Here is a 12,186-nt window from a genome sequence, read left to right as displayed (position 1 = left end):
GACTTGTTTTGATCTATTGTGCCTTTCACATGTTGTTTAGACTATATATAATTCATTGCTTAGATATATTGTGCCTTTAACATGATGTTTAGACAATACATGCTTAACTAGTCATCCTTGCTTGTTGAATCAAGCAAACACACACACACACCAATATTGCAACACACCATTTGCTCTCATTAGTCACTTGTCAATGGTATAGAAATGCATTGCTTGGAGGTGACCTCTAAATCCCAAGATTTTTCACTCTCTTACTTACTCTTAATTGCATTCTTTGTTATCACTTAGTTTAATTTAGTTGTTCTCTAATCAACCAACCAACCAATTGTTTGATCACTCAACCTACTAGCCCTAATAGCGATTCCACGACCTTGTTCGATCCTCACAATCCCTTGGGACGATCCCTACTCGCCCCAACTATATTTTTAGTGAAGGTAGTAGTGGCTTCTATAAATGTAAAACTCTTGGCCCTCGCCTTAATGCACACACTCTCTCAAGCTTAACGGTAGTGCGGTAGACCGGTCAAACGGCCAAGGATAGCGGGTATTTGGCTCTTAGGATTACGAGCCAGTTCCGTGTCAGTGACAACGAAATCAACCGGGAAGAAAAACTTGTCAACCTTATTAAAAATATCATCTATGATACCCCAGGGCTTTTTAATGGATCGGTCGGCTAGTTGTAAAACTACCGACATCGGTTTCAAATCACCTAAGCCCAATTGAACATAAACCGAATAAGGAAGAAGATTTATGCTTGCTCTTAAATCCAAAAGAGACCGATTGATAAGATGGTCACCTATAGTGCATGATGTGGTGGGTGAACCTAGGTCCTTGAATTTAGGAAGAGTGTTGTGTTGCAAGAGAGAGCTCACTTGCTTGGTAAGAACAACTTTTCTTAGTGCTTGGCTTTTGTTTTTCCTCTTACGAGTGCATAGATCTTTCAAGAACCTGGCATAAGCTGAAATTTGTCGAATTGCATCCAAGAGATGAAAATTGATTTTAACTTGCCTAAACACATCAATGATTTCATTCATTTTACCTTGTTACTTTTCAAAAGATATGGATGCTTTCAAAGCATTTGAGAATGGAGCCTTCGGCTCAAAAGATTTTTCAAAAACATTTTTTGAAACATTCTCAACAATTTTGTCCTTTACACTTAATGAAGGAGGAATAGGATGTGAACGGGACGGGTGTCAACACTAGGTTGCACTAGTTCACTCTCTTTGTTAGACTCACCAACTTGATTGTCAATAACCCTTCCACTTCTTAAAGTAGTCACCGTATCTACATGTTCAAGTGTAGGACCTTCCGAAGGGGAAGTGGTCTGCAGGACAAATTGTCGCTTAGGTGGTGGGTTGCGAGGCATTTTTCCTTTCTCTCTCGCATTCAACGTGCTAGCTATTTGCCCTACTTGGTTTTCTAGCTTTGCAATTAATTGGGATTGAGAATGAAGCAATTGAGTATTTGCCTCCAAAGTACCTGAGGACAATAAAACTTTATCTTCAAATACGAGACTTCTTGAATGACCTTAAGAGTATGATGGTTGATTTGGAAAATGAAAATTCGAAAATTAGTTTCCATTTGGTGCTTAGTATGATGGACGATAGCTTAGAGAATTTTGGCTTTGCATGTGGGGTGGAACATACTTACTTTGGAAACCACTTTAGGGTGGGTTTGAGCCTTACCCTTGGCTTTTCCAAGAGAAATTTGGATGGTTTCTCCACCCGGCATTATAATGAGTACCATAAGGATTATTCCCTTGATTCACAAAAGTTGCATTCACTTGTTCATGGTACTCATTGTTCACATGTCCATGGGGGCAATTGGAAGTAGTATGCAAAACACTTGAACAAGTCATACATGATTCATTGGAATGGTGATGATGAAGAGAAGAAAAAAACACTTGATGGGCCGAATTTTGGTTGATCAAACCTTTGAGATAGAGACTTCACTTCGGCAACTATACCATTAGAATTATCTAATTGAATAAACTTGAATTCTTCCTTCCTTTTAAATTTCTACCATTTTTAGAAGACAAATATTGGTGCATTGAGTTTTCACTCATGCTTTCATATAAATGCCACACATCATCTTCATGTTTATCTAAATAGGAACCTCTCATTAAGGCATCAACCATGCCCTTATGGTTATCCGACAAACTTTGATAAAAATATTAAACTATTTGCCACTTAGGAATGTCATGATAAGGACATTTCCTAAGCAAATCATTCAACCATTCCCATGCCTCGTGCAACATTTCCCTATCCCCTTGTGAAAATTCACGAGTTGAAGTTCTTATGACATTAGTTTTAGACATAGGATAATACTTTCTCAAGAACCCTTGTTGCATTTCTGCCCAAGAGGTTATAAAAAGAGGTCTCAAATTGTTAAACCAATATTTTGCCTTGTCTTTTAGGGTTGAATGGGAAGAGTTTTTACCTCAAAACTTCTTCCGGCATGTCTGTATATTTTACGGTGGAACAAACTTTAATAAATTCATCCAAATACATATATGGTTCCTCTTTAGGTAGCCAAAAATAATTGTGAAGCATTTGAATAGTTTATGGATTGATCTCATAATGATGTGCTCTAAAAAGAGGAAGACGAATGCATGTTGGTGCATCGTCCTCATTAGGCACATAATGGTCTCTTAAAATAATGGGAGGATTCACAATTGGTGGCTCTACATAAGCCCCATTATTAACTTGGACATTAGGAGGTGGAGGTGGATAGTATGGCCTTGGTATTCCAATTAGGACTTAACCTTGTGGGAATTGAACTTGTGGTTAGGGAACAAAAGGTCTAGGCATGCCTAAGGGAACTTGCACATTGTCATATTATTGCACATTAGGGTGAAGAATACCTTGTTGGTCTATGTGACCAAGGTCTTCAACATGGTCTTCAATATGGTCGTCCATTGATGAAATGGATTCACTTGAATTGCCCCTACCCCTTGGATTATGAACAATAGACTTAAGATTAAGATTCAATGGGACAAGAGGGCGATTTAGAGACCTACCACCATGCATGCATAATGCAAATCAACAACAAATAACAAACAACAAATAGTAAACATTTCTCTTCCACAACACAAATCAATCAACAACAACAAGCCTCCACATACAATGATCCCATACTCCCATGATTTTTCAATAAATGTAAGAAAAGTAAAATGCCTCCACGCGGGCCGACGATAAAGAATGAAAATAAATGCCTCCATAAGGGCCAACGATTTAACTAAGCAAAAGGAGTTAGAATAGCTCACAAAGGATCCTTAAGCAACTTCAAGATATTTTTAAGCTTTTTGTTTTGCTTTGCAATTTTGTTATTTTTGTTTTTTATGCTTTTCTTTACTTGCTTTCTTGCTTTGAGATTCCTTTGCTTTGCTTCCCTTGTCTCCAAGTACCTAGCCAATCAAGAGTAAGCACAATAAGAAAAAAAAAATGAAAATAAAGTAAAACAAGGATCAAAGGAGTACAAATTCCTAATTAATACCTAGTAATGCATTGTTAATCCCCGGCAATGGTGCCAAAACTTGGTGTTACGTGTCACATACGCGCCAAATTGATATGCTCATGGTTAAGTTTGAATTTATAAAACCCACTACCACTACTAACTACTAATGTGGCAACAGTAAGTAGGGATCGTCCCAAGGGATTTGCAGATTACTTAGGAAGCAACATTGGATTAGTAGGTCGAATGATCAAAGAGGGGTTTTGTTTGGTTAATTAAGCTAATGGTTCAATTAAAATATGCAAATTAAAATGACAATCCAGAGATTAGGGAATAAAGAATGAGAGAGAAAGGTCTTGTGGCTTAGAGTTCACCATTAAGCCTCACCTCACACCAAACACTTAGCATTTACCAATTTAGGGGGATTTCAAGTTATAAAACCAAGTGTGTGTGTGTGTGTAATTAAATGAAAATTAAGCATGGATGATAAATAAGCATAAATTGTCTAATCAATCTAGTGAGTAGCATAACCTATCAAATCTAACCATTAACCATTCAATTAAACCACAATTAATACACTTACAAAAATCTAGAGAAATATACTAGTTGCACTCATAAACATGAATCATCAAACAACAAGAATGGATTATCTACCTATCTAGGAATTTAAAGTAATTACACTACAATTACACTAATGACATGGAAATTAAACTAATTAAGCTAATAAGATAGAACAATCCATCAAGAAATAAGAATGATCCATCAAATAAATCACAAGAATAATCAATTAAGCACCATGCCTTGATCATCACTAGATTTATAATTTCAACACACATAGACATGCATCAAACTCATAAAACCTAGTGTAAGCACATGACCATTCATTCTAGCATACATAGACGTATGGATAAAAATAAATGATCAATTAGAAGAATTAATCCATGCAAATCATGTAGGAATTCAAGATCTATATATATTCATACTCAAAACATTAATTACAACTAAAATCTCCAAAAATTACAAACAACTAAGGTTTAGGAGGCAAGCCTAGGGGCTATCTCTAGCCCCAAGAGAAGGATCTAGCCACTTATGGTAGTGGTCATAGAACCCTCAAGGGTTTTTTTCAATGTAGGCACCATCTTTTTCCTCTTTACTTTGCTCCAAAACCCTAGTTCTAGAGAGAAAAACTATCTATTTCTATAATTGGTAAAATATGAAATTGAATAACCCTATACAAATTGGTTCATTTGATTTAAATAAAAGCCTCTTTGAGTAGGCAACAAGTTAGAATTAAGGCCTTTGATTGGTGTAAACTCGTAGCTATAAGAGTTGGTATGGTTCGGGCATGCTCAGGAATTAAATAGCTCACTGCCAGAGGGGGCTTCTATCGATTGAACATGGCTTCGATCGATTGAACACTTACTTCGATCGATCGAAAATAACATGGCAAAATATTTTGGACAGCTGGCAATATTATCCATTGAGCTGGCACCACCTTCTTTCCGATCGATTGTAGCTTCTTTCGATCAATCGAGACTTCCTTCGATCGATCGAAACTTCAATAGTGCAAATTTTCTAACTTTTTTTGGATTTTCTCCTTAGCTCCAAAACTGAGCTAAAAGGCTCTTTTTAGCTTGTTAATTTGAACCATATTGACCTGTAATTGACAAAAACACAAATAAGAACTAAAACATGAAAGTAAGATAGATGAATGGACTAAAATTCCCTAGCTTATGTGCTAAAATGCATCACATTTGAGCACTTATCAAATCATCTCTTGGATCTTGAGATTTGAAGATTGAAGCTTGAGTTTTGAAGAAATTTTGTGGAGTTTGGGTTTTTGACAAAAACTTAGAGGACTTGGTTGAGATTAGATCTTTGGGTCACTTTGTTGAAGATTAAGACTTGGTTAGGTTGTGATTGAAGATTTGTGCTTGTTGTGTTGTAAATTATTGGGGGTTTTGAAGATTCAAATCAAACTTTTCCAAGAACAAGTGTTGAAGCGTATTCCAAGTGTTTGACAAAATTACCAAGTGAACTCTGGGGCAATAAACCAAAATAGTTTTTAATATAAGATGGCTCCAAAATTGTCTAGGAATGCCAAAGGAAAGGGAATTGTTACTCCTCTACCTTCCAAGAGAGCTCGAACGACGATTTCCATCCGGGAACCATAAGAGGGTTCACATGCTTTAAGGGATGAACCAAGTTCGCCTATACGTTCTTCCTCGCCTTCATTGAAATACCAACTGGGTATCCTTTAGTTTCTGACATTGGGAAGGTTGAGTTCGTGAGAGAACACTTCTATAATAAACATGCATGGAAAGTATACACTAAAGTGTATAAAGGTCGCCCAATTAAATCAGAACGGAATGTGAACTTAAAGAAGCTCAAAGAGAGTCCAGGGAAAAAGCTCGTTGACTACATTGAGAAGCACAATTAGTTTTTCTTTACGAGGATGGAGAGTACTTATAGTCCAGATATGGTATAGTACTTTTACTCTAATATCCGAAAAGTCTATGATTCAGGATATTTTGAGATTTCTTTGTTTGGCAAGGACTATGTTGTTGATAAAAAGGCAATTGGAAAATTCTTGGTACTCTGAAGAGATATACATTGACGAGATATTGTCTTCCACTTGACAAGTCAAGATTGAAATGGGAAGATATTTGCAATGCTTTGTGTGTTCCAGACTCGCCGAGATACTCCGATTATATACCATCTCGTTATCTTACAGATGAGGCGGCATTTCTAAATTTGTTTGCCATCTTCAATCTTGGTTACTTCAGGAAGAAGGACATCATCTCCTCATATAGTGCAAAGGCATTATATCTTCTAACAATACCAAGAAGAAGTCATCTCCATTCCCTATAATTATCATGGGTCTGTATCAGAAGTTTGAGATTCCACTTCTACCCCGAGCTCGTCATAGTGAGATTATGTCTAAAATGGATGTTAGGGCTATTAACAAGTTTAAATCTGCTAGGGCTACAATTAGGAAGGTTAGCAGAGGTTCAGCTACTTTGTCATCTCTTCTAGAGATTTCTTAGATTTTTCCATCTAAACGGAACTTCACAACAGAGGATGTTAATCTGATCTACTCACTGATTCTTTAGAATCAAAAGACAATGCTTGATGCTAGTTATAATCTACGGGCCAAGCTTAAATTTTTTAGAGAGCAGAGGATGGGTTGTCCTTCTGAAGATGTCTACAGACCAGCTCCTCCTAATCCATCACTTGTTGCTGAGGATGATAAAGAGGAAGATGAGATAGATAATGATGAGGTTGGTCGTGGTAGTGACACTGATGGTGGTGGCGAGGACATTCCGACTACTACCGTTCCATTTGTTGGAGATATTGATGCTTGATTTTATGTTCATATCGTACATGCATCATATTTTTGTTCAATTTTTTACATTGTCATGCCTTGATATTTTTGGATATTTTCTTTTGACTGCGGACATGTAATAAACTGTTTATCTGTTTCTCTTTTCATTGTTTCTTCACTCTGTTGATTTCTTTGTCAATTTTGTTCCAAAAAGGGGATTAAAAAATTAGATAATTTATTCAGGGGGAGTTTTTAACATATTTTTATAACTTGTTTTATTAAGCTTTCACTGGAAGTTTTGCTTGATCCATGTGCAGGAAATCAGGTAAGATTTTGTCCAAGGAAAGAAGAGAACAGAGATATAATATTCCGTGTTTCCTTAAACAGTTGTAATTTACTTTTCTGCTTTGGGTAGATTATTAAATTGTTTTTAGAGTTTTGTCACGAAATTGCCAAAGGGGAAGATTGTGAGATATATTTTTGTAATTGGCTAATTTTGGAAACAAAACAAGTCCTAGTCGAGTTGTAATTTCAAGTTACCATATCAAAATCGACATCCACTGTAGAATATGGAAGGTTGTTCAGAAGAAGAAAATACGGTTGATCATCGAAAAGAAAAGAATAACATATTAGGAAGTTGTTTCCCACTTAGGACACAATTAAATACCTATAAGGTATATTTCCAGAGTTTCCAAAAACATAAAATCCAAGTTCAAATTAGATTCTGTCAAGTGGGAACCAGTACCTGAATTTGGGAACTGGTTCAAGAAGCTGAAATTTGAGAAATTCCATTATGTCCTTTGGGAACCGGTACCACATATTGGGAACCGGTTCCAATAGTCCTTACAGCATCAGGTTTTTAGTTTCTTTGTTCTATTTAATTCCTTTTTTATCCAACTTTCCTTCTAAGTCCTATGCACAAAATTTCATTTATTTTCGGAAGGAATAGAACATTGTAAACCTCTATATAAACCTTGTCATACATATAGGTTTATTCATGGCTTTTGCACTATCAAGTTATTATTTTTAAAAGCTTTAGGAAGATTATTCTTGCAGAAAATCTAAGAGATTTATCTGTCATCTTTCTAGAACACATACACATAAACACATAGTTAGTTTAGAGTTGTGGTGTTCAAATCCTGATTGTGATCATACAGTTGTATCTATATCGATCAAACAAAAGCAGATATACTTCTACATCGAATTCACATGATTGAAGAACAGAAGTAAAATCGAATACACTTTGAAAGGGTTGGAGCATTCGAGGAGTGTTGTCTAATATACTTGCTACTCTTCTACAAATATCAAGCATAAGCCTAAGGTCAAGTTGTTATTGGACGAGGAGTCACAAAGCCAATGGATTGACAACAATTGGTGTTTGGTAGTTCAATGTACTTTGTTTTGAGCGTAGTGGATTGGTTTACTTTAGACTGCACAGTCCATGAGGTTTTTCCTACTCAAACAGTTGACATATTTTATCAACTGGGATTTGCTCGGTAAAAGTGTCTAGTGTCACCTATAACTTTTACTTTGCTTTATTTTATTTGCATGTGATTAATTGTTTAATCACTAAAATAAAGAAAGTTAGAAAAACACAAGATCTGTTTTCAAAATAATCAAAACTTTCTAAACATTCCAACGCGTACGACTCACAAGCAAGATAAGAATGCCATGTCAGCTACGATCGATAGTGATGAGCGCTGAAAAGTGCACATTTAAACCCGTTAAGCTTAGGTATTCTAGGACCTTTATCTATCTTATTTTCTCGCTTTAGATTGATTTCATATTAACTCCATTTTCAGGCACTTATCCCCAAAATAAGCTAATTCAGTCAAATAAGAGCATAATTGAAGCAATCTTGAGATGAATGAAAGAAAGGAACAAAGTGGAAGCAAAATGAAACAAGTGGTGGAAGTTTAGTAAAGTTCGATCGATCATAGAATTTCTTCGATCGATCTAACATAGATCGATCTCTGTACTTCCAGATGGATCCAAGCCCTTTTGTCCTTATCCAAAGATCCCACAATGTTCAATCGATCCAACATTTATCAGATCGATCGAAAAGATTCCATCTTATCCTGTTGTACCACCCCACCTACCACTTTTGTCTCTTTCCCAAAATATCTCAAAAATATCTCAGATTTGTCTTTATCCAAATAGGTGCAGCCATGGGAGGATCGATCCAGCTAAAGTTTGATAGATCTCAGCCAAGTTTGATTTAAGTGCGAATTAAATCAATTTCTAGCTCATTAAAAGTTGTCTCATGGTGCAATCATTGGAGGAGCCCTTGTGTATGAGCCTAGACCATTGGGTGTGACATTTGAGCTACCTATATAAGGATTATGAGCCACTTTCACGTATATGTTTTATGTTTTTAGATACAACATTTGATATAATTCTTAGGGAGGAAGAAAAGAGAAGAGGAGGCTAAAGACATATTTTTGGGAAGTCTTCCATCTATCTCAAGAAAAAGAGCATTTCTACCATAAAGATAGCCCTTGAGGGTTGGAGTACATCAACCATGGGTGGCTAGACATCGTCTTGGGGCTAGAGTTAGCCCTAAGCATGCCTTCTTTACCTTGATTTATGTATTTTTGAGGCGATTTATGTTGTAATATATGTTTTGACATTTTTATATACATAGATCTTGTTTATTCAATGATTTGTGTGGTTTAATTCTTCTAATTGATGATTTCATTCTATCCATATGTTTATGTATGCTAGAATAGATGTTCATGTGTTTATCTCTAGCTCTTATGTTGTTGATGCTTGTCTATGTGTGTTAATGTTATAGATTTAGAGATTGTCAAGACATAGTGCTTAATAGAATGCTCTTGTGATTTATTTGATGGTTCATACTCATTTCTTGATGGATTGTGCCTCTCTCTTAGTTTAATTAGTTTAATTTTCATGTCATTAGCTTAGATGTAGGGTAGTTATCTTGTTAAATGAGAGGACAATCCATGCTTGTTATTTGATGTTCCATACTTATGAATGCAAGTAGTATATTTCTCTAATCATGTGATGTATTTGGATTGTGAGTTTAAAGGAAGGATTAATGGCTTAGTTTGATATGTTGTGCTATTTATTGTGTTGTTTAGACAATATATACTTAATTGGTCATCTAAACTTGTTGAAACAACTGCATACACTTACTATTGTTACAACATATGTTTTCCCCCTCATTAATTATGAATTGAGTATATAGAAAGGTAGTGCTTAGTGGTGACCCCTAAGTCCCGAGACCTCTCTCTCTTGTTTTCTCTATCCTTTAATTACTTATTTTATACTAAGCTTGTTTAGTCTTAATTGTAGTTTAATAAACCAAACCAACCACATTTTGATCACTCGACCTACTAACCCTAATCTTGTTTCTATAATAGCACGACCAATCCCTTGGGACGATCGCTACTCACCCTAGCTATATTTTTAGTTAGAGGTAGTAGTGGCTTTTATAAATTTAAAACTTGGCCACATTGCACACTCATACTCTTAGTTCATCTCTTTACAAACTTTTCCGATCAACCAAGTTTTTTTTTTCACCATTGCCGGGGATTGATTTTAGGCAACATTGTATTGTGGAAACAATTAGGAATTAGTACTCTTTTGATCGTGTCCTTACTTTATTTTTATTTTTGATTACTTATTATGTTGGTTCTTGTTTGACTAGGTACATTGGGCTAAGGAAAGTGAGCAAGGGAGCATTCTAAGCAAGGAGCTAAGCAAAAGAAAGGAAAAAGCTAAAAATCTAAAAATTGCAAACCTAAAGTTGAAAAATTAAATTGAAGTGCTTAAGGACCCTTTATGAGATCTTCCTAAATTCAATCTCTAGTTAAATCATCGGCCCGCGTGGAGGCTTGTTTTTCATTTCTAGATAAATCGTGAGCCTGCATGGAGGCAATTTACTTTTCTTGTATAATTGTTAAAAGTATGGGAGTATGGGATCATTGTATGTGGAGGAAGTTTGTTGATTGATTTGTTGCAAAGGTGAAGTGACTGCTTACTATTCGTTGCTTGTTTGTGTTTTGTTTGTGCATGCATGGTCAAAGATCATTAAATTCTACTCTTGTCCCACTTAATTTTCATCTTGAATTCGTTATTCAAAATGCTAGGTGAAGATGTAGTTCTAGTCATTCCATTTCATCAATGGAAGACCATAATGAGGACCATGTGGAGGACCTTGGTCACATAGACCAACAAGGTATCCTCTACCCCAATGTGCATCATGACAACATCCAAGTTCCATTAGGCATGCCGATGCCATTCATTGACCCACCATAACAACAAGGCCAAGTCCCATTGGATATACCTAGACCAATGTATGCTCCACAACCTCCCATAATCCAAGGCAATCAAGGTGCTCATGTAGCACCACCAATTGTAAATCCCCCTCTTACTTTGCGTGATCATTATGTGCCAAATGAATATAATGCACCTATATGCATTCAATTGCCACCATTTACAGCACATCACTATGAGATTAAACCACAAACCATTCAAATGATTCCTAACTATCATGGACTTCCAAGTGAAGAACCTTACAAGCATTTGGATGAGTTTCTTGAAGTGTGTTCCACCGTGAAATACACAGACATGCCGGAAGAGATTTTAAGACTTAAAATTTTTCCATTCACTCTTAAAGACAAGGCAAAATATTGGTTCAACAATCTTAGGCCTTTTTCAATAACTTTTTGGGCAGAAATGCAACAAGAGTTCTTGAAGAAGTACTATCTGGTTTCTAAGACCAATGCCATGAGAACCTCAATTCCAGATTTTTCACAAGGGGATGGAGAAACATTTCATGAAGCATGGGAGCGCCTAAATGACTTACTTAGGAAGTTTCCACACCACGACATACCCAAATGGCAATTAGTTCAATGTTTCTTTGAAGGTTTGTCGGATAATTTCAAAGGAATGGTTGATGCTTCCATGGGTAGCTCTTATATTAATAGGCAAGAGGATGATATGTGGTGCCTTTATGAAAGCATTAGCGAGAATTCAATGCATAAATCATTATCTTCCAAGAATGGTAGAAATTCAAGTGGAAGGAAGAATGTTGGCTTATATCAAGTCGACAACTCTAATGAAATAGCCGCCAAGATGAAATCCTTATCTCAAAGGTTTGATTAATTTTTAATCAACCAAAACTTAGCAAACCAAGTGTCTTCCTCCCCTAATCATGTTCTTCATCGTCCATCTAATGAATCATGCATGACGTGTTCTAGTGTCTTACATTCTACTTCCAATTGTCCCCATGGACATGTCCAAAATGAGCATTATGAACAAGTCAATGCAGCATTTGTTAATCAAGGGAACAATCCTTATGGCAACCATTACAATTCTAGTTGGAGGAATCACCCAAATTTCTCTTGGAAAAGCCATGGGGAAGGCTCAAACCCTCCCCAAGGT

The 12,186-nt window shown here is 36.1% G+C and overlaps 1 pseudogene; it reads right to left on the bottom strand.

Moving 5' to 3' along the window:
* Positions 1 to 11,534: 11,534 nt before the first annotated feature.
* LOC132315333 (small nucleolar RNA R71) lies at positions 11,535 to 11,633 on the bottom strand (annotated as a pseudogene).
* Positions 11,634 to 12,186: the final 553 nt, after the last annotated feature.

Source organism: Cornus florida, unplaced genomic scaffold (genome assembly GCF_030987335.1).
Source record: "Cornus florida cultivar Cherokee Brave unplaced genomic scaffold, ASM3098733v1 CherokeeBrave_3.0.0_Hap2_Chr06, whole genome shotgun sequence".
Classification (NCBI taxonomy): domain Eukaryota; kingdom Viridiplantae; phylum Streptophyta; class Magnoliopsida; order Cornales; family Cornaceae; genus Cornus; species Cornus florida.
The sequence above is the reverse complement of the archived record's forward strand: the minus strand, read 5'-3'. Positions and strand labels throughout refer to the sequence as shown.